Below are 19423 nucleotides of genomic sequence, written 5' to 3'. Positions count from 1 at the left end.
CACTTTTTTGCCAGCATCTTGAAGATTTCTACATCTATAGTCATCAAAGAGATTGGTCTATAGTTTTTTCTTGTTTTGTTTAGTTCCATTTCACTGTGTCTGCCCCCAGTTTTAGAAACAGAGCAAAAGTACCTTCCAGGAATGAGTTTGAAAATATGTCTTCCCTTTTATTTCATTAAGTAGTATTAGTGCTAGAATCTCCCTGAAGGTTTTGTAGAATTCAGCAGTGAAGCCACCTAGACACAGGATTTTCTTAGTTATCAGAGTTTTTTACTACAGCTTCAATTTGTTTTCCTATTATTGGATCATTTTGGTGTTTTATATATTCTTGGATCTTTTATTAAATCATATATCCATTTCTTCTGAATGCTCTAACTTTCTGACATCAAGATTTGCAAAACCTTCATGATTTTAGCAGTGTCCATTTTGATTTTATGTTTTCATTTTCAATTTCTTTCATGTCTTCATTCATTTTTGAGGGGTTAGATTGGCTAAAGGATTGTTGAGGGTTTTTGTTGTTGTTGGTGGTGGTGGTGGTTTGTTTGTTTGTTTATTTATTTGTTTGAAGAACTAACTTTAATTCTTTGATTATTTGTGTTTTTATCACAGTTTCATTGATTTCTGCTCTGATATTTATAATATTCTTTCTGGTAATCACTTTGGACTTGGATTGTTTTGTTTTTCAAGGACCTTGATATGTACCATTGGATTATTTACTTAGGCTTGCTCTATGTTTGTCGTGGCTGCTCTCACAGCTGTAGGCTTCCCTCTTGGTATTGCTATCACTGCATTCCATAAATTCTGGTGTATTATTCTGGCATTATCATTTGGTTCTAGAAACTGTCAGATTTCTTCCTTGATTTCTTCTGCAACCCATTGCTTTTTAAGAGTGCATTTTTTAGTTTTCGTGTATTTGAATAATTTGATTTCTTTTGTCATTAAATTCTAATTTAATAGCTATTGATAATATGTATGGTATATTGACAATATGTATAGTATAAATTCAATTATTTTACATTTATTTAAGCTTGCTTTATTGGCTAGTATGTGATCTATTTTGTAAAAGTTTTGTGTGCTTTTGAAAATAATGTGTATTCTGTTGTTGAGTATGAGACTGTAGATACCTCTTAAGTCCATTTTTTTGAAAGTTTATTAAACTCTGATATTTCTTTGTTGGTTTTTTTGTCTAGTTAATATATTTGTGATAATGGGGAATTGAGATCCCCCATTACAATTGAGTTTATGTTTATCTGATTCTTTATGTACAGCAGTATTTCTTTTATGTTGAGTATGCTGCTATTCTGTGCATATATGTTTATAACTGTTATCTCTTCCTGATGAAATTTTCCCTTAACCAATATTTAGTGACTTTTTTGTTTCTTTTGGGCATTTTTAGCTTGCAGGACACATTCTCTGAAAATAGGATAGATACATCTACTTTTTCTCAGGTTCCTGTTGCATGGAATGTTGTTTTCAATCCTTTGGTTTTTAGTCTTTGAATTTCTTTTGTGGGGTTAATATGCTTCCTATATGCAGCATAGCACTACATTTTTGTTCATCCTTTTATTCAATGTTTATATTTTGATTGGGAAACTGAGAATATTCACACTAAGAGTTACTACTGATAGATATTGACTTATTTCTATAACTGCATTATTTTTCCTCTGCTTAACTGCTCACTCTACCTGGTGGATTCATTTTATTAGACTATTTGTCATTACCATTGTCAGCTTCATCATCTCTAAGATATCCTCGAGGAAATTTTTGAGTATTGATTGGTGATCATGACAATCTTCCTTTCTCAGCCTCCTAAGACCTGGAATTATAGCTATTGCCACCAGCCCAGTAACCTCCTTCAATGTTGGATGATAGTTTTGCAGTATGTATCACTCTGGATTCGTAATTGTCTTCTTTTAGGACTTAAAACATTTTACTCTAAACTCTCCTGGACTTTAACTCTTGCTTCAAGATGTCTTCTGTAATTATAATGATTTTTTTTATTAGTGATGCCTTGGTTTTTATAATTGGTTTTAATATTTTGTTCTTGTATTGGACCTCCACTGTGTAAATTAAATTATTTCCCCTTATTTGGAAAGTTTTCTGCTGCAGTGGTTTTGTTTGGTTTTGTTTTGTTTTGTTGGTATTAGGGATCGAACTCGGGTCTTTGCAAGGCAGGCAGTGGAACCACTGAGCTAAATCCCCAGCCCTAAACGGGTTTTTCTGTTCTGTTTTTGTACCAGGGATCAAACTGAGGAACTAGCGCTTGTAAGGCAGGCACAGTGCCACTGAGCTACATTTCTGATCCAGTAAAGAGGTTTGTTTTGCTATTTGTGCTGCCTTCAGATTTTTCACTAATTCCAATTAACTGTATTCTTTGTGTCATCTAGGGGCTATGGGTCCATTTTTCATATTCTCCTGTTCTTTTTAATGCATCTCACATTAGTCATTCACTGACAATAGCCCTGATTTCTGGTTCTAACACTCTGACCTCACATTGGTCACTTCTGCTGTCCATATTTTTAAGAATTCTGAGAAGCATTTTGTTGTTGTCCTGCCTTCTCATGTTGTTTGTTTGTTTGATTTTTATCTTGTATTGAGGCCTACAGGTTAAAAGTAGTAGAAAGCTTTGTTTTTAGTACAGAAATCTCTGTAGTTAATATCTACTTTCCATGATATCCCCTTGATGTGACTAACTACTGGTCTTTCCTCTGTCACAAAACCTAACTATTTGTTTACCTGATATGGGACGCTACAGTGTATTTGGCCACATATTCAGTTTTCCAAGAATGGGACACAGTATTTTTATTAACTCTAAGGCAATCCAAATTTTGGCATCTCAATAAAATCAGTTAATAACAACAGCTATGTCACTTGTCCATTGTAATAAAATCCACATCAATTAAAGCATGAAATACCAATGGAGTATTTGCAAAACCTGAGATCCAATAAAATATTGCCTTCAAAAATATAAAAGGGATCTATAGTTAAAATGTGAAAATAAAGACAAATCAAATATTGTCCACTAGTAAATATTTACTAAAAGGAACAACTTTACCTCTGCTAACAATAGAAAAATATTCAACAGCAATGGAATAAAGTTAGTTATCTAGAGATTCATAAAGCTTAGTAGTTAGTAGAAATGGGAAAATGGAGAATTTCAAAAAGTGAGATTTTAAAAATTAGTAAAAGGGATACAAGAGAAAAGTAAGATAAGTAAAAGGAAATTAATAGTGCTAGAGATCACTCACCCAAAACAACAACCAAGAAAAAGAAGAAAAATGATAAGAAAGCAAAAATCAAGAAGTAAAAGAAAGATAAAAAAGAAGAGAAAAAGTAGTTGAAAGGGAAAAAGAAAAAAAAAAGGAGAGGAACTAAAGTAGAAGGTAAATAGGGAGAAGTAATCCCAAGTCTGCAAGACACCGATAAAGGAAAAATAAAAATGATACAAAATGAGAAAACAGTGAGATTCACAAATATCTGAAAATTCCTGAAAGGCCTTTTCCCCATCAGTTTCAACTACTGATTCCTACCCCTAATGATTCTTTTTATTTTTTCTCCATTTGTCTCTTTTTCTCTTCTTCAATACTAAAGATAGAAGGTTTTGTGTTTATGTAGTACAGGCAGATGGGGAATCCTATCTTCACGGCATTGAGTGAAAACCAGAAATGGGTTTCCAGAAAGAAGTGAGGTAAAATCTATAGATAGAAATTTCCAACTGTCTTTGTCCTACATTAAGAAAGGCTCAGACTTTTTGAATGCTGCTCACACGCATTCCAATATCTGCACTGCTGCATGAACATGGGATGAGCTCAAGGTAGTCTTCCATGTAGTGTGGGTCCATCACCTGATCATGGCTTTCTGATGACTCTGCATTGTAGGAATTATATCCCAAATGGGATTATGTCACCCAGGTGACAAACCACAATAGCAAAAACAACAAAATCATGCTCATCCTATGTTGAAGATGTTTACATGGTAGAAAGTAAGATGTGAAACAATTCTTAACATCCATTCTCTTCTCAATAGGATAAAAGTTCCATGCCCCATTAACTACCAAAACCCTTTAAAGGAGTCAAAATGCATTTCTTACATGGGTTGGAAATTCTTATTTAACCAATCTATGAACTTCTGAGATGAGATAAAACAGAGGATCCAACATCATTTTACCTGGAAAGAACACTCCATAAAGAAATGATAAGGAACCTAAACAAATCTCAAAATTCTTGTTTTCTAAACCCTCTAACATTGCAAAATTTTTGGAGTAATCTCCTTATCAAGTTTTCATAATGTCACCCCTAGTAGGTGTTTTCAGTTCAGTTTGATCAAATATGTGAAAAAAATCTAAATATTTTGATTCATATGATCAGATCATTCCTTTTTATAATTCAGGACTTTACAAAAATTTAGTAGGCAGAGACACAAGCATACAGATGCACATGATTGAAGTGATAAGCTTTGCAATATATTTGCTAGTTTCAATTTATTCCATTTTCTACAAAGAGAACAACTGCAAAAGATGAGAATTCCCTAGGGCCACAACTTTTGGGAAACTCAGGGCCCACCACGAGGATAAAGGACAGATGTACTTAGGCCTTAACTCAGGGCCCGTTACCCATTAAAGCCTATTGTGTTCTTGCAAACACTAACTCTAACTTTCCTAAACTGTCTTCTTATCTTGGAAACTTAGGTGCAGTGTTACAGCTACAATGCATTTGGCTAGTGCCTCCAAGAATAAGCTAGGTGAGAAAATGAAACTATCAGAAATCACCCCAAAAGGACAAAAGATGTACACACTTCCAGGTCCCTAACCTGTTACTCATGAAAATCACCTTCCTTTCACCCACACCCATGTTTTCTTAGCAGATCTTTATTTTACGACCAGGATGTTTGTATCAAGGAAAGAATGTAATAGTTCCCAGCATAAGTCAGCCACCCATTCTTCAATGCCTACATGTTCACAAAGGAAAAATTAAAAAAAGAAAATAAAATAAACAAGCCATCTGTTGAAACCATGCCCAGAACCAGTGAAAAATTCCCTATCCTACCTCAGCAAGCAGATAAAAAAGCTTATCCCTTTCTTTAATAATGAGCTAGCCTTATTTTCTCTAAATCCCTGTTCTTCCTGTATTTCCTTTTTCTCTTCAAGCTAAAATATCTTTTCCACTCTTCTTTTCCTGTTTAATTAATATATTCCCATCATATGCTTGTACTCTCTGATTATTTTCTCATTTCTTGCCTCCTCTCTCATTGCCTCCTGAGCAGAAGATTCTATGTCTGGTATCATTTCTAACATTTAGCAAGAAGAGTCTTACATTGTATGTGATATAATTATTATTGTTTTACAAGTGCCATTAAAATATAAAAAGTATTTTGTATATTTGAATTATCACTTAGCATAGATTTTTCTTTCATGTTCTATTTACTGTGAATATTTTAAAAAAGGAAATATATCTAAATTAGAAATATTAATTATTAGATGCCTTGCTCTGAAATTTTGCTTTAAAATAAAGTACATATTCTAATAAAACATAAAATGCAAAAAATCATCTAAATAGTATACCCATTTTAACTAAAGAAATCTTTTGAACCTTTACATGACAGTCTTGGTTCTCATTTTTTCCCTTGTCCCTGCCCTTCCTTCACCCACTCCTCCCCTCCCCATTTACAAACACTTTAACTGTACTGTATATCTAAAATGTACCAATGAATTCAATTTTTTAAAAAAAGAAAAAGAAACCTATGGATCTTCTCATCCATCTAGTTTCCAAAGCATATAAATGCCTCCTCGATCATCCGCATGTATCTTGATCAGAAAGCATGATCCTAAATTGTCTTATGCAATTATTCTTTTTAAAACTCTAGCTCAAGGAAGGCAGAATTAATAAATGCGTGACTGCTGTAGGGGAACAATGCTGTCCACCTACTCCTGTAGTCTTAAGATTCTATGAAGTACATATTTTAAATCTTTTGGTTTCAATTATCTTCATCTTTGAGTTGTCTTTTAATGTTATGCTGTAACCTTTATTGTAAATTATAGGAAAAGTCAAATGAAAAAGAGCTCTTGTATGTTGTAAATTAAACATTCCCTCCAATGTCATTCCCATTTCAGTAATCAATGCAACTCTTTCTCTATTTGATACTTCCCCATTTGTCCTGATACTTTTGCCCACCCAGTTTGGAAATAAAAGAATCTATGTGTGAAAAAAAAATCTTTTGACAAAAATCCTTTAAGAGAGTGAGTCATAATACTATTGTATTGCATTTGTAAAGAATGACAGTTATTTACAGTGCCATTCCAGTTTGCAGACTTACACAAAATGATGATAATAGGCTGATAGAGAACTTTCCTGGTTCACTGGAGACTGGGTTTCATCACAGTACCACACAAAGAAAGACAATGGCCTGAAGTTCAAAGCAGATATATGTCTGTATTACTGATATATAAATCAAAAACACAGATTTTATATCTATTACCAGTGTGCATTTTTTCTAGAAATTCTAGTTTATTCTGATGTTACTTTGTATGTGAACTTCTAACTTGTAAATTTCCACCTTTATTCTGACACATAAGAAAATTTTATAATATCACTACCATACATAATCTGCCATTCATTACATACTATAACTTTAATCACCTATAGGATGCATATATATGTTGACCAGAATGGAAGATCACATTTAGTCATTTGTGTTCATAAGGTACTCATGGAATCATTCTAGGTGTGATATATTCCTATTGAAATGGTCTATTAATTTTATTGAGCCTTTTATGGATATTCAGTTTAAAATAATCTAAGCAACTTCACTTGAAAATGGATAATATATAGTTCTTTTGGGTTTATCAATATAGGGGTTTATTGAAAATTTGATTTTTTCCTCTCCTTTATCCCCACCTTATCTTTTTATTTACAATATTGTATTGCTATGAAAGTTTTCTATTTCTCATTATGAATTCTTGGTAGACTTCAATGCCCCTCTCATTTACATGTTTCTCTTAAATTTGTAATATAGAAAATTTTTTATTAGAAAAATCTAGGAATTTAGCATAGTTTTAAAAGTGATCTAATAACAAATGTGTTAACTCTAATTTATTTTTAAATGAATAACTGAGATATGCAATATACCTTTAATGCAAACAAATGTATGTAAAAGTTAATTTTGATCTTTCTTAGAAATTTGCAAAATATTTCTGGATCTGCACCACTCATGATTATTACTTTATTATAGCTATGCAAATCACAGTTACTGAAATAGTGGTGAGAATAAGGCCTTGGAGAAGCTTACATCTGAATTAAAATAACACTGATCACAATGTTATATGAAGTGATTTTAATCTAAGTTGATTTAACTAGCTTTCAGTATTTAGAAGGACAAAGGACATTTATCATTCAATAGTTTTTACATAGTTTTCTTTTTTGTTTCTGATGCTATTTTTGAGGATACTGTTTAGTATAAAAATATATTTTGATTTTGGAATGAAAGCAGTGAGGAATAGTGAAAATTTGCCTTAACTGAAGTCACCAAATTCTCCATGAGATCTTCAAAGAAGAGAAGTCACTTTAATATGACTAGACAAAAGATCCCTTCAATACTGTTACAGCTTCTATCTAGTTGACTCCCAAAGACTCATCACTCATAGGTTAAGAATAGTTCTGGGTATGGATAATGGAAAGGCCCACCCTGGGTTGGGTAGCACCAACCAATACACTTGTAGCCTGAATGGAATAAAAAGGGAAAGGAAGGCTCTCTGATAGCTGCTTCCTGCTTGCCATGCCATGATCTGTTTCTCCTCTGCCACGCCTTCTCTCCCATGCTGCCCTGCGTTGGAACCAGGCAACTATGGACTGAAACCTTTACAAACTTTAAGCAAAAATAAACCTTTTCTTCTTTAATTTGTGTATATGGGGTATTTTGTCCCAGGAATGAGAAAGCAACTAAGACAGATATTTCTCAAAAATTTAAGAATGAACACAAAGCTTTCACTGGGATTTTTTCCAAATAGGAGATCTATTCCAGCCCCAACTCTAGACAGGAGCTCAGTCTCCCCAAACAAGGAAGCACATTAAAGAATATTTAAAAAACATGTGAATATAAAACCCAGTTCAGATAGATACAAGTAAGAAGAAGCTAAAGGAAGAGGTAGCAATGTGGTCAGTGCCTTTCCCTTGTTTCATTCTAATCTCATAAATATCCACCCAGCACAAATCAAGTATGGGCTGACTAATGTAACAGAATCAGTTTTAACTATTTTAGAGTCTCCCTCTAAGAACTGAGGAGATAGAGTGATTTTCTTTTCACTAAAATAAATGCAAAAATAAAATTAAAACTATATGTGGAATATAAGTATAGTGTTTTTAATATAGATTGCAAATAGACTCAATAAGCAACCAAAATGTTACCATTGAATAGCATGTCAGGTGTATTCTGGGCATAGAAATCCAAAGTGATTTTTTTCTCTTCCTTTTTTTTCAGTATTATGTTGTGTTTTCTTCTAGATTAATTTTATTTGAGAATTTTGTCAACATTTTCTATTTTAAATTTTTTTATTGGAATAATATTCATAAATATATGAAGTAATGAGTGTTGTTTTCATTTATGTACACATTGGGTATGATCAACTCAGGAAAAACATCATATACATTCCTTAATTTTTTATCATTTCTTTATGCTGGCTACATTTATATTTTTTGTTTTTAACTATTTTGAAATGTAGAATGCACTATGGTTCATCATACTCAATTTACTGTGGCATAGATAACCAGAACTTATTCTTATCAAATAAGGTGTACCGATAGACCCAGATTTCCTATTCATACTTGTACCCACTTTCTAAACCATTGGTAGCTATCATTCTATTTTTGATTTCTAAGTGATCAACATTTTTGGGCTCCATGTATGAGTGAGAGTGTGCAGTATTTATCTTTCTGTTCCCAACTAACTCACTACAATGACACCCAGGTCCTCTGTCATGTTTCTCCTTTAGGAGATTCAACTTTTACCTCATTTGCTTTTAAGATTGTCTTTTGCTTTTTACAGTATGACTATGATTTTTCCTTGGTCTGATTTCCTTTGTGTTATTCTATTTGAATTTGCTGTTTCTATTACATTCATCAAGTGTAAAACACATGAATTCATTATGTCTCAAAGTTTTTTCTGCCCCGTTTTTTTTCCTGGGACTTCAATTTCATGTATAAATCTCTTAATTTTGTCCTACAGATCACTAATGATCAATATTTTTATGTATTTTATTATATTGTGGCAAGAGCCCTTAATATAATATAAAAATCATTAAAATGTTTTCAAGTGTACAATGCAGTATTTTTTTACTAGAAGTACAGGTTTTTATATCTAATCAATAGAATTTATTCATCTTTCTTAGTTGAAAATATTTACTCATTAATTATCGATGCCCACTTTTCCCTCCTTATGACCCTTGAGAACCACCATACAACTCTTTGATTCTGTGAATTGTACCCTCTCAGATACTTCTTATAAGTAGAATCAATTTGTCTTCCTGTGATTTGCTTATTTCACTTAGTTTAATGTCCTAAATTTCATCTGGAGTATCACACGTTACACAATTTCCTTCCTTTTAAAGGCAAAAAGATATTCTACTGTATGTGATACCACATTTTCTTCATTCATTTATCCGTCAAAGGACATAAAGTTTGCAGATGCACAGAATTCTGAGAATTTATGGATGGGATTATTAATTGTTAAAGTTAGTGACTTATTTTTATATTTAAATCTCCTTCAGATTCCAACTGATTCACTTAACCTGCAATGGTATGAAAGTCTTCCCTGATTTCTTCTTGAAGGAGACTAGAGAAGTCTTTTCTTAAATAGAAAATATACTGCTCTGCCTGTCTGTACTATCATCAAGCAAGAGCCTTCAGGTATTGAAGTTCCCATGGTTCATATGAAAATATTTTAGGAATTTAATACAATGGAGTTTCTTTGAGCTCTAGACATTGATATTTTTGTTTTTGTTTTAAAATCAATGATATTTTGAATGAAGCAATTTATTTTATAAATTTCCTTTTGTTATTGTTACCATCATACTAGAGGTCTTTCATATTTTTTGTATTTCCTAACTAAAGTGAAATTTCCACATTTTTTTCTTTGAAGTTAATAATAAAAAAGAGAAAAATATAACTCAGTGGCTAAACAAAATTACAATCTCCTAATAATTAAAGAGTCTTTTCTAAGATTTTGAAAAAGTGAGTGGTCTGTCAGTTGGACATCTCACATATATTATTTTTGGTAGTTCTTCACATGTAAGAAATTATTTCTCTGGGTAATAAGTACAATAATAGATGCACAATTTGATCTCCATATGGAAAGGGAATTGCTGCATATAAGAGCATAAAAGAATAGAATTATGGGTGGAGATGGTAAAAACACATATACACTGCCCTGAATTCTGCCTTCATAGTAGCTCTCCCACAAGTGATAATGCTCTGCAGGGAGCCAGATTGCATTAGTTAAGATTACATTCAAATGTATGCAACAGAAAACCTGAATAATGTGTCTTAAGTTTAAAAAAATGAATGGGAGCCTTGGTTTGATTTTTATAGCATAATACTAGTATCAGGTCTAAATCTATCTGCTCTACCATCCTACTGGTCGACCTTATGATGCAACATGGCTACTCCAGCTCCAGCCATCACTTCAAGTTACAAACCAGAAAATAAAGGAAAGGTAACAATAAGATAAACTGAAGTTACATTAGCTCTCTTCAAGCAATATTCTGTATTATGCATTCCATGGCATAGAATTTATTTATGTAGTTGTTTTCTATAAAAGAAAGTATAGAAAACAACATTCTTATATGAAAAATCAAGGTTTTCTTAGAATAAATTACTGGCTATCATAGCAGATCCCTTAGACTCCTTATCTGAAGAGGCTAGGATAAAAAGAATAGTAATAAAAATGGATACACACATTATGACTATACAGTATATGCCTTTTGTTGAAAATATTTAACCCTTCTGTACCACATTAATTCTCTTCAACTAAGGTCTGACTCAGTCACCATCCCAGCAGGAAATAATAACAGTGATTTGAGCTGGAAACTGTAACACAAGGCATTATTAATTATAACAAGCGATAAGAGTAGTAAAATACTGGCTATTAAGACTATAGAGAGCACCAGGTGTGGTAACATAGGCCTGTTATCTAAGCACTTTAGAGCTGAAGCTGGAGGATCATGAGTTTGAGCCTATTCTGGGAAACTTAATGATTTATAGAGACTCTCTTGACATAAAAAGATTAAAACAATTTTTAAAAGCTGGGATGTAGCTCAGAGTGAAGTCTACAAAAAGGATATAGAAGTAGCCAATAATGAGCAGCCTTCACCAGGAACACTGAGAAAGAATACCCAAGGAGGAGAACATTCCACTGTTGAACTCGGATGTTTGCTGGACAGTGAACAGCATGGGCTCACTGGATGGTGAAGGAGTCACTCTGGTGCTTGGTCAAAACTTGGGGAAGGCTGGCCTCCTGTAACTGCCTCTGGGGTCCCGAGAGAAGCCATTCCCAGGGAAGTTGTACACACAAATCTGCCCAAGATGGGCAGCTGAGAAGCTGTGCTCAGGGCAACTGTCTCCTTGAACTCCTGCACAGTGATAGCACCAGAAAAGGGGGTCAGGGAAGGTTTTAAAAAGTAATTTAATTATTAAATGATAATTACATATATTTATTGGGTATTATGTGTGTCTTTGATCTATATACTCACTGTACAAAGATTAAATCAAGCTAATTAACATGGTTGTCACTTTCCCAACTGTTTTTTGCAGTAAAAACATTCAAAATATATTCCTTTAGCAATCCTGAAATATATAATTCATTATTATTATTAACCACAGATGCCATGAAGCTCAATAGATCACTGAAAATTCTTCCTCTACTCTGGCAGAAACTTTGTATCCTCTAGTGAACATTCCCACTCCACAACCCCAGTCACCACCGACTAAACCCCACACAAGACAGCACCTTTTACTCTGTTCTTCTGTGGTATCTACTCTTTAAGATTCAACATGTAATTAAGATCACATAATATTTATCTTTCTATGGCTGACTTATTTCATTTAGCATAATATGCTGCAGGTTCATCCAACCATGCTCTTTGTAATGGCAAGGAACCCTTTTTTTAAGGCTGAATATTTTTCACATTATATATTACAATATATTATTGATGTATAGACCATACTGGTAAATGAATGAATCATATATATAGTGATACAGATATGTAACTCACAAATTATTTTTTTAATCCATCAAAGTTTATTGTGAATAGTGCTAGCACAAATATAAGAATGCAGACATCTCTTTGAAATACTTCAATTTCAACTGAGTATATTTATTCAATTATTTTGGATATATACTAACAATAGGATTGCTGGATCATATAATTCTATTTTCAGTTTTTCAGAGGAAACTCCCTGTTAGCTTCCAAAATGTCTGCTAAATACATATGTTCAACAGTGCTGTACCAGTTTACCTTCTGAAAGCCATGTGGGCTACAGGAGCCAAATGCTGGGAATTTATTCCTTCCAGGAACTAGGAGCTGGAGAAACCAATAGATTTATTAGCCTTTGAAAGGAGAATTGTGAAACCAAAAGGTAAATATCTTTCTTTACTAGGGCACCATGGAATCCTTTAGTGACAAAATTTGATATTGTTCTAGGGGGCAAAGGACTAATATTTAAAAGATGCGCTTCATTTTCTCAGAGAATGGAATACCACATGGACTTTAAACTGAAAGGCAATTAACTGATAATTTAAGGCTTAAATAATTTCTCAAAATTGAAACCTTCTCTTTTAAGAATTTTTATGCCTATATCTGAATTTTAGGATGTTGTACTTATGTTGAAAACATTGGTCTGATATATATCTGTATCAGTAAGAAGAGAACCAAGAAAAGAGCCATAGGACAATGAAAAATACATTTCCACACTTTAAAAAATGTTTACTCATGAACTTATGAAGGATATGTATGTCATGAAAGAAACAAAACTAAAAGAGCAAATGTGTACTTAGCTACTAATGCACAATGACACCTCAACTTGCAAATTTAGTTCAATTAGTACCTTGGAATCTGACCAATGAAATTATCACAACTTCTTTGAGATGATAAAAGGAATATTTTTCTATAGAAAACAACTCTTTCCAAAAATGTCTCCAGTGGAAATTTTCTTCTTTCTTCCCTAGTTAAATTGATCTCAGAATTAAGAAGTAAAAATTCAAATGTGTATTTAAAATATTTAAGTAGGGATGTACATAACTTCTACTTTCTGAGATATGAAAGCATAATATCCATCTATAAAGATAACAAAATGAAAAAATTTTCACATACATGGAAAAATTCCAGTTCAAAACAAAAGAAATATCTGTAGAACCAGATCAAGTGATTTTTTTTCAACTTTAATTGAGTTTATTTAATTGAGTACATTTTAGGGATATAGTAAAGTTACATTCATTACTGGGATCTTGCACCTTTACATGACAAGTCTTAGTTCTCATTTTTTCCCCTTTTCCCTGCCCTCCCTTCACCCCCTCCTCCCCTCCCCATCTACAACCACTTTATTTCCATCTTTTCATTATCTCACATTGTTTTCTTTTCTCTTTTTACCCTTCCCCTACCTGTCCCACCTTCCCTACACCTTTAGCTCCTTTCTTCCCATTTCTAAATGACAGTAATCTTATTAGGATCTTCTGTATTATTGCAGATTATTCACACTAGAGAAACTATTCAATATTTACACACATGTGCCTTATTTATTTCACTTAGGAGTATATCTTCAATATGTATCCATTTTCCTATGAGTGAATCTAATTTCTCATTCTTTATAGCTGAGTAGTATTCCATTTTATAGAAAAACTACATCTTCTTTACCCATTTTCCAACTGTTAAGCAAATGGGCTGTTTCCAAGTTTTAGGCATTACAAACTGTACCACTATAAACATGGGTGTGCATATATCACTGTGATATGATTCTTTTAATTCCTTTGGAAAGATACCCAGCAGAGGGATGGATGGCTGGGTCAAATGGAACCTCTTGTCCCAACTCTTTGAGATATCTCCTTATTGATTTCCATAGTGGTTGCACCAGTCTGCACTCCCACCAACAATGGAAAGGGTTCCTTTCTCCCCACAACCCCGCCAACATTGGTTATTGTTTGATTTCTCGATAGCAGCCATTCTTTGTGGGGTGAGGTGGGATCCCAGTGTTGTTTTCATCTGCACCTCTCGAGTGATCAGTGGTGTAAAACATTTTTTTTCATATATTTACTTGCTGCTTTTACTTCTTTGAGAAATGTGTGTTCATTTCGGATGCCCATTTTTGAATCGGGTCTTTATATTTGGGGGGACTGATTGTTTTGAGCTCTTTATATATTCTTGATAATGGTCCTTTGTCTGAAGAACAGCTGGTAAAAATTTTTTCCCACATTGTAGGTTGTCTCTTAGTTCTGCAGTACAGAAGCTTTTTAATAAGATGAGATCCCAGTTGTTGATTCTATCTGCTAGTTCCTGTGCTACTGAGGATTTGTTCATAAAGTCTTTTCCTATGCCAATGTCTTCCAGAGTTCTGCCTAACTTACCGTCCAACAAGTTTAATGTTTCTGTTTTTTATGATACATTGGTGCACTGATTTACGAACTTAGTTTTACAGTTTGAGCAAGATGGCTGCATTTATGTTTGAGAGGAAGATGTTCACAGTTCTGTTTGTCACCATACAGTTTGCTAACAGAAGCAAAATTTTGTCAAAAGCTTTTGTTTTTAAACTTATCTGCTGCAATCAGAAGCATTAATCAACCAAAATATTATTGTATAAAATAATAAAAATAAGGCAATAATGTTAGAAAATTTCTTAAGTTTTTTCTCATGAGCAACATTACTTAATGGTTGGTAAAATGTAATGCACAGTTAAAGAATTTGATAACTTGGAGTTCTATTTTTAATGATAGCTAATGGTTAATATGTTAAACAAATTTTTATGTTTGTTATCACATATGTGTAGATATTTTAAATTAATGCCTGTGCAGTTCTGAATTTTTATCACTAATGTATTATAGATAAATTTCAAAGTAATAAATTATTACTTAAGAGTATTTATGAGTCATATTCTCTACAGGACTGCTATAGACTGCTTTTCACAATTTCTGTAGTAGGTGAGAATTATTAGTGCTTTATGTTACAGCTGAGGAGAAAGTCTCAGCATGGTTGGGGGCAGCACTACTTCATATGAAATAGTGAAGACCAGGACCTGGATTGGTTTAGTCTAGATCTCTGCTCTCCAGGGCCTCCTCTACTGCTTCAAATTGTGAGCGAGTGGGATGCTGAGCTATGGAGAAGTTTCTGTCTTCTGAAAGCATGGAGATTCCTGCACTGGATTAGAGACAAGCCCCCAGGTGTTCTATTTATCTGAAATAAATGTATTATTTTTTCATACACTTATTTACAAGAAATGCATTTTCAGATGTGTGTATACATGTGTATATATATTCATATATGCATACAAATATATATTTAGACAAAAGTAAGTAAAAAATTAGCTGTCATATATTTTTAAAAATAAAAACATTTTAAATGGGGAATTAGCTCAGTGCTACCACGCCTGCCTGGCAAGCACAAGGTCATAAATTCAATCCCTGGTAGCACACACATACACACACACACACAAACACACAAAAGAATTTAAAACATGTTATTGAGAATATCAAAGTATTTTATAGGATAATTGACATATACTTCAAAACTTCCATGTATATATTGAATGTGAAAATTATAAAGCTCTTCTCACTTAAGTCAAGTACACGTCTAAAATACTCCTCGATACTAATGTTAAATCTGTTCAGAGTTCTAGCTATTAATGACAATAACCAAAACATACATGAGTTCTCCAAGATAACACAAAGTAAAATAGAACACACAGGAAAATCTATCCCTATTGTTACTCAAATTTCTTAGAAATGACAAAATATAGTTAATTAAATATATAAGTACATGGTATTATTTTATATTATATTTATATTATAAGGCATAATATTATATATATTATATATTTAGATATATTTATAAGGCAAATATATATGTGTGTGTGTGTGTGTGTGTATAAAATTGAGAAGGAAAATCCTGAATTGTATAAAAGGAGCAGAATTTTATTTAAAAAATGCCAAAAAGTCAATAAAAAAGAATACTATTTAATTTTACATCTAATGATATACATTCCAAATGCATCTCCAACACCATACAATTTGATGTATTGATAAATTTGAGTGTATTTCAACAATCTTTTCTAATAGGTGAGTCTGCATAAGCAGAAGCTTCCAGTATCATAGAAAAGTAATATACCAATATGTGTTGAGTCTTTTGTGATGGAAATATAATATGTGTGTTATTGCCATATAGTTGTTGAGATTTATAGTAAGATCCCTTGCAGTTTTTATATTTTAAATGAGTAATTCTTCTTTTAGAAATTATAATTACAATAAAAATGCAGCAACTATATAAAGAGATTTAACTTGAAAAAATGTATTACAAAATTTTTTTACTTGACCAAACTATGTGGAAAGAGACTACAAGCCCGGTAATAGGGAATTGCTTAATTAAATCATGTTTCATTACGTCTACTGCTACTGCTACCACTAAAACCAAAAATTGTTGTAAGAGTATTTTCTAAACATTCATTCATGTCAGACAATAGTCTAAGTGCTTTACACATTATTTGATTTTATTCACAAAGTAATTCAATAATGCTATGTTAGGATTATTTTAGTCCAATTTAATATTTGACCCTAAAGTGAGTGCTTTTAGTCCCCACTTACCTCACTGTACTGGTACCTGTATGCCTTCCTGCTTTACCCACAAGAGGATTTTCCTGGGACCCTAAAATTGTTTCTTTTTTCTGTACTCCTGATGTCCAGTAAGTGCCTAGTACCTTCCCATCAGTAAGTGCTCCCAATGTCCTGTATGTGTCTAATACCTTACCCATTCAATAAGTATTTTGGGAAGAGAGGAGAAACAAATAACAAGAAAAGAGAACATAATCAAAAGATGCAAAGCAGAAAGTACATGGGACAAAGGGAAAAAAGATGAAAATGATTAAGAAAAAAAGGAGAAAATCATTAAAAAAGAGGAAAGGAGGAAGGAAAAAACAAAAGAAGGGAGAGAGGGAGGGAGAGGGAGGCAACAAAAGAAGGAGTTCATTTAAGATAAAATTATAAGTAAAGGATATAGAAATTGTGGGAAACAAAATAAAAAATCTATAAATTATGAAAAATCAATGTAATAATCACAAAGAAGAAAATCATTTTTTAGCTATCTTCTTAGAAGTATAGGTACATCTTTTAAACAATAAATGACAGTTTTTTTCAACTCAGGTATAATTTTTTATATCATTTGTGTAAACTCTGATTCATCACCAAAGAATAATTTGGTATGGTGAGGAATGGAAAATTTTGAGGAAACAAATTATTTCACAGGTGCTTCAGTTTATGAAAATCATAGACTTTTAAAAACACCAAAGATTTGAGCAAAACTTTTATCTGATCTAATTATCCTTTTAGTAATCATATGTTATTTACCCTTAACAACATAGATGATGAATTTTTAAGAAAACTTGATTCCAATCTACAATTGTTTCTAAAGCATTCATCTACTTTAAACATGATTCTTTAAACAAAAGATACTAGCCCTTTGTCCCAGCCTAGCAGAGGAGACCGTCAGCAGCTTGCAACCCTCTGGTTCTCCCAGCTTTTCAGTGTGGAGCAACAGAGTAGCATAGAAGCAGTGGAGATCCTTTTATAGGCCCTCCCATTTGGCCCAGTGCAGCAAAGGAGCCCAGCCACATGGGTGCCAACACAGCAGTGTCTGTGCCCCCCACCTGGGAACAAGAGAAAGAGGGCCTCTCTGAGGCACCTAGAGGAAAATTGAAGCCCACTGGAAAAGTGAAGAAGATCTCTGCAATACAGACACATCACATCACCATAATTGGTAAATTGAAGGAACCAGCATTGGAACATTGGGCATAATTGGTAAAGTTAAGGAACCAGCATTGGCACCTGATCTAATTTCAAGGGAAAGATGGAGAGAAAAACCTTGCAGATTTCAAAATTGTAGGCAGTCAGGGAGCTCAATTTGGGCCTTACAGTCAAAAATCAGCCTGAACCTCAGGGGACAGCTTCTGGATTGCTGACACTAATTAACTTAGATCTGCACACTCCTGCCCACACTGTCTATTGTGTCTACAGAGGCATACCCTGAAGGAGGCCCTCTATTTCTATTTGTATTTTTTATTTTCAAAGTAATATTTTTCTCTTAAAACATTTAATATTTTATCTATCTTTCTTTTCACAAGTTTTTTCTTTTTAATTTCTTTTTTTTTTTTTTTGCATATATAATTTTATTTTCATGAAATATATGTACTGTAATGCAGAAAGGACTAAAACCAAAAGAATCAAATATAGTTAGTTTACGGGTTAAACAATTATTGACAATTTTTATTATGCTCTATTTTCTGTATTTTCCATTCTTCGAGACTAACTTTATATTAATTAAATTCTGTATTTCACCCAGCTTTATTAAGGCATAACTGGCAAGTTTTGAGATTATGTATAATGAAACAATTGAATCAAGCTACTTAATGTGGCCTTCTCCTTACATATTCATCCCTTTTTGTAGTGAGAACATTTAAAATATAATCGTTTAGAAATGTTCACATATATGTATATAAAATGTTATTATTAGTTATAGTCACCATGCTACACAAGAAATCCCCAGCCTTGTTCATCCTATGTAATTGAATCTTAATGTCTTTCAAAAAACATCTCCTTGTGCTCAGTTCCCTACCACCCAGAAATTATCTTTTTATTCTCTGCTTACATGAGTTTTTTTAATTCCACATATAAATGAGATAATACCATATTTTTCATTCTTCATCTGGCTTATGTAACTTAGCATAATGTCTTCCATATTCATCCATTTTTGCCACAAGAGATGGGATTTCTCTCATTTTAGAGTCCAAGCAATTTTTCCATGATACATGCAACATTTTCTTTATCCAATGGGTATTAGATTGATTCTAGGTTTTGGCTATGGTGCATAATTCTGTAATTAACATGGAAATGCATATCTCTCTTCAACATATTGATTTTATTTCCTTTGGATATATGCCCAGTAATGGAATTTCTGGGTCATATGGTACTTTGTTTTAATTTTTTGAGCAAATTTTTTCTTCATGGCTGTACTAGTTCATATTCCTACCAACAGGGCAGACGGAGTCTCTTTTCTCTTCGTCCTCATCAACAGGTATTATCTGTCATCTTTTTTACAATAGAAATTTTAACATGTGGGAAGAGCTGTGGTTTTGAGTTATATTTCCTGATGGTTACTGGTGTTGAGGATGTTTTTTATATTCCT

The sequence above is a fragment of the Fukomys damarensis genome, unplaced genomic scaffold (assembly GCF_012274545.1).
Source record: "Fukomys damarensis isolate Sample0158 unplaced genomic scaffold, DMR_v1.0_HiC HiC_scaffold_14, whole genome shotgun sequence".
Classification (NCBI taxonomy): Eukaryota; Metazoa; Chordata; class Mammalia; order Rodentia; family Bathyergidae; genus Fukomys; species Fukomys damarensis.
Note: the sequence above shows the minus strand (reverse complement) of the source record.